Below are 4820 nucleotides of genomic sequence, written 5' to 3'. Positions count from 1 at the left end.
TCACATATGACATGCAACGCAATCACACACCACTGCAGATATCCTTCCTGTAGAAGTGCTAAGTGTGGTCCGCGAAGTACCGTACTCTGTCAGAACTATCACCGAACCTTTTTCCTGTTTCACCTTCAGATGCCATCGCTGTTTCCTTCAAAACTCTTTCGCAGTCCAAGTAAATGTCAGTCACCTCCCACCCGCAACAACATGTATACAGCCCACTTGCTGTGCCACCCTATAGCAGAGACAAGCCCGATGGATCGCAAGCAACAACAACCTTTATTCCCTGCTGCTTTTGCTATAGAACCGAGACCATAATATTACAAGCGTTTCGCATTATCTACATGCGAAATCCAGAAATACTCCGATAATTTATTTAAGAAGCTATGTAAAGCGACTGCTAAATGATTAGGCTTGACTACTTTTTTGTAAATAAAAGACGTGACTAATGCAAAGGAAGAAATTTACTCACGTTGTTAGTTAAGCAGCTCTGGGCCAATGATTTTCTTATTTATTCAAGAACGGACGAAACGTATTTCGACGCTGCTGAACCTCATGAAATCATTCTGAACGATAAAGAATAGTCATGAGAAGGGCCGTAAGCTACAAGACGAGGCTGTTAGCTACAGTATGATTTCTAGTTAATGGCAGATGTTCAAAATGGTTCTGAGCACTATGGGACTCAACTGCTGTGGTCATCAGTCCCCTAGAACTACTTAAACCTAACTAACCTAAGGACATCACACACAGCCATGCCCGAGGCAGGATTCGAACCTGCGACCGTAGCAGTCGCACGGTTGCGGACTGCGCGCCTAGAACCGCGAGACCACCGCGGCCGGCGGCAGATGTTCCTACGAGCTCAAATTCAGTAGCATCGCCGTAACTATCTAAAATAAATGATAATTAACTGAAACCAACAGCTGCCGACAGGTTTATATACCTCAATGGGGACAGCTGAAAATGTGTGCCCCGAGCGGGACTCGAACCCGGGATCTCCTGCTTACATGGCAGACGCTCTATCCATCTGAGCCATCGAGGACACAGATGAATAGCGCGACTGCAGGAACTTACCCCTTGCAGTCCTCCCGTGGTTTGTGGTTTTTGTGGTTTTAGGGCGCAAAACTTCTATGGTCATTAGCGCCCAGCCCGTGACGTAGAAAACAGGAAAAAAACGAATTTTAAAATCAGCAGCAATGGAAACAAAGTCAGAAAATTTGAGAAACTAAAGGCAGAAGGAATGCTTAAAAGTCCACTATAGAAAGGGGTTGGTTGTCCCCCAAAAAAAAGCTTCAAATGACTGACGTCATTTCACTGTCACTAATAAACTGTAGAACGCGGTCAGCTGAGCGCGTGTCATCTGCTAAAATCGACGATAGATCAGGCGATAGCTGTAGACGGGAGCGTAACGGATTAAAATAGGGGCATTCAATTAAAAGGTGTCTGACCGTCCACAGCTGAGAGCAGTGGGGACAGAGTGGGGGAGGATCACCGCTTAAAAGATGTCGATGACTGAAAAGACAGTGCCCTATCCGGAGTCGAGCTAAAATTACCTCCTCCCGACGACGCGTTCGGGAGGAAGAGGTCCAAGCGCAAGGAAGGGCTTTCACTTCCCGCAATTTATTGTGGGGAAGTGTTGACCAATGCGCATGCCATAAATGAGTAACTTGGCGACATAAACCGCTCCGTAGATCGGTAAACGGAAGAGACTGAAGAGCTGGCCGAGGAAGAGAGACTGCAGCCTTGGCCGCTATATCGGCCGCCTCATTTCCACAGATACCAGCGTGTCCCGGGAGCCAGAGGAACGCCACTGAGACGCCCCCCAGGTGGAGCAAGCGCAGACAGTCCTGAATCCGGTGGACCAGAGGGTGCACAGGGTAAAGAGCTTGGAGACTTAGGAGAGAGCTGAGAGAATCTGAGCAGATTACGTACTGTATCCGCTGATGGCGGCGGATGTAGTGGACAGCCTGGAGAACAGCATAAAGCTCCGCAGTATAAACCGAACACTGGTCAGGAAGCCGAAAGTGATTTGGGGTGTCGCCAACAATATAGGCACTCCCTACACCTAACGATGTTTTCGAGCCATCGGTGTAAATAAATGTGGCTTCCGTCATTTGTGCACATAGAGCAGCAAATGCCCGACGGTAAACAAGTGTAGGGGTACCATCCTTGGGAAATTGACATAGGTCTCTGAGCAAGTCGATCCGGGGACGGAGCCAAGGCGGTGCTGTACCCCAAGTTGTCAAGAAGGTTTTAGGAAAGCGGAAGGAAAGAGAATGGAGCAGTTGACGGAAGCGGACTCCCGGGGGTAGTAGGGAGGAGGAGCGGCCTGCATACCCGACATCAAAGGAGGCGTCGAAAAAAAGGTTATGGGCTGGATTAGCAGGCATGGAAGACAGATGGCTAGCATAACGACTCAGAAGGACTGCCCGCCGATTGGACAGCGGAGATTCAGCAGTCTCAGCATAAAGGCTTTCCACAGGGCTGGTGTAAAAAGCTCCAGACACTAAACGTAATCCACGGTGGTGGATAGAGTCGAGACGCCGAAGAATAGACGGCCGAGCAGAGGAGTAGACTATGCTTCCATAATCCAATTTCGAGCGCACTAAGGCGCGATAGAGGCGGAGAAGGACCACTCGGTCCGCTCCGCAAGAGGTACCATTCAGGACACGGAGGGTGTTAAGGGAACGCAGACAGCGAGCCGAAAGATAGGAAACGTGGGAGGACCAGCACAGTTTTCTGTCAAACATAAGACCCAAGAATTTAGCGACGTCGGAAAACGGAAGGTTGACAGGACCTAGATGTAAGGAGGGCGGAAGAAACTCCTTACGTCGCCAAAAATTAACACAAACGGTCTTACTGGGTGAGAAACGGAAGCCGGTTTCGATGCTCCACGAGTGGAGGCGATCGAGACATCCTTGAAGACGTCTTTCAAGAAGGCTGGTCCGTTGAGAGCTGTAGTAGATCGCAAAATCGTCCACAAAGAGGGAGCCCGAGACATCAGGAAGGAGACAATCCATAATTGGATTAATGGCGATGGCAAACAGTACAACACTCAGCACGGAGCCCTGGGGTACCCCGTTTTCTTGGGAGAAAGTACGGGAGAGAGTAGTGTTCACCCGCACCCTAAATGTGCGCTCTGCCATAAATTCGCGAAGAAAAAGGGGCAGCCGGCCTCTAAAGCCCCAAGAGAACAGTGTGCGGAGGATGCCTGTCCTCTAACAGGTACCGTACGCTCTCTCCAGATCAAAAAATATTGCTACCGTTTGGCGTTTCCGGAGAAAATTGTTCATAATATAAGTGGAGAGAGCAACAAGATGGTCAACAGCAGAACGATGCTTTCGGAATCCGCATTGGGCTGGTGTTAAAAGACTGCAGGACTCCAGCCACCAAGCTAAACGGTAATTCACCATACGCTCCAAAACCTTACAGACACTACTCGTGAGAGAAATGGGGCGATAGCTAGAGGGGCGATGTTTGTCCTTTCCAGGTTTCGGAACGGGAACGACAATAGCTTCCCGCCATCGCCTGGGAAAGGTACTGTCGGTCCAAATTCGATTATAAAGGCGAAGGAGGTAACGCAGGCTATGGGTTGATAAATGCAGCAACATTTGGACATGGATACCATCCGGCCCTGGGGCGGAGGAGCGAGAAGAAGAGAGTGCATGTTGGAGTTCGCGCATGGAGAAAACAGTATTGTAGCTTTCGCGATTTTGGGAGGAGAAAGCAAGATGTCGCACTTCCGCTGCACGTTTCTTCGGGAGAAACGCCGGCGGGTAATTTGAAGAGCTCGAAATCTCAGCAAAGTGCTGACCCAATGAGTTAGAAATTGCGACGGGGTCCACTAAGGTATCATGCGCGACAGTGAGCCCAGAGACCGGGGAGAAACTAGGCGCGCCTGAGAACCGTCGAAGCCGACTCCAAACTTCCGAGGAGGGAGTGAAGTTGTTAAATGAGCTAGTAAAGAATTTCCAGCTTGCCTTCTTGCTATCGCGGATGACGCGACGGCATCGCGCACGGAGCTGCTTATATCGGATACAGTTGGACAAAGTTGGATGGTGACGGAAAATGCGAAGAGCACGTCGCCGCTCACGTATTGCGTCACGGCATGCCTCGTTCCACCAAGGGACTGGAGGGCGCCGGGGCAATTCGGAGGTGCGTGGTATTGAACGTTCCGCAGCTGTGAGAATAACGTCGGTAAAATGTGTGACCTCATCGTCGACGCTGGGAAAGCGACGGTCATCGAATGTCGCTAGAGACGAAAAAAGTGTCCAATCGGCTTGGGCAAACTTCCAGCGTCGCGAGCGCATATATGGCAGTTGAGGCTGCAGTCGAAGAACACATGGAAAGTGGTCACTCGAGTGTGTATCATCAAGGGCGAACAATTCGAAGCGCCGAGCTAGCGGAACAGTACCGACCGCAAGGTCCAAATGGGATAAATTTGCCGTGGAGGCAGACAAAAATGTGGGGACCCCAGTGTTGAGGCAGACTAAATCCGCTTGGTGGAAGACGTCTAGCAATAGTGAGCCACGTGGACAAGGATGTGGAGATCCCCAAAGCGGGTGGTGGGCATTGAAGTCCCCAACCAGCAAATAGGGGGGTGGAAGCTGATCAAGAAGATGAAGGAGATCAGCTCTTGCCATTGGTGTAGACGATGGAATGTATACCGTACAAAGAGAGAACGTGTATCCAGAAAGGGAAAGACGGACGGCGACAGCTTGGAAGGAAGTGTTTAAGGGGATTGGGTGATAATGGAGAGTATCATGGAGCAGAATCATGAGTCCTCCATGGGCTGGAGAGCCTTCAACAGAGGGGAGGTCATATCGGAC

The 4820-nt window shown here is 50.3% G+C and overlaps 1 non-coding gene across 1 annotated transcript; it reads right to left on the bottom strand.

Annotated features, from left to right (window-relative positions):
- Nucleotides 1–959: 959 nt before the first annotated feature.
- Trnat-ugu (transfer RNA threonine (anticodon UGU)) lies at nt 960–1033 on the bottom strand. Its single transcript has one exon. It is a non-coding gene; the product is annotated as a tRNA-Thr (tRNA).
- Between the last annotated feature and the right edge of the window lie 3787 nt (nt 1034–4820).

This window comes from Schistocerca serialis, chromosome 12, assembly GCF_023864345.2.
Source record: "Schistocerca serialis cubense isolate TAMUIC-IGC-003099 chromosome 12, iqSchSeri2.2, whole genome shotgun sequence".
NCBI lineage: Eukaryota > Metazoa > Arthropoda > Insecta > Orthoptera > Acrididae > Schistocerca > Schistocerca serialis.
The sequence above is the reverse complement of the archived record's forward strand: the minus strand, read 5'-3'. Positions and strand labels throughout refer to the sequence as shown.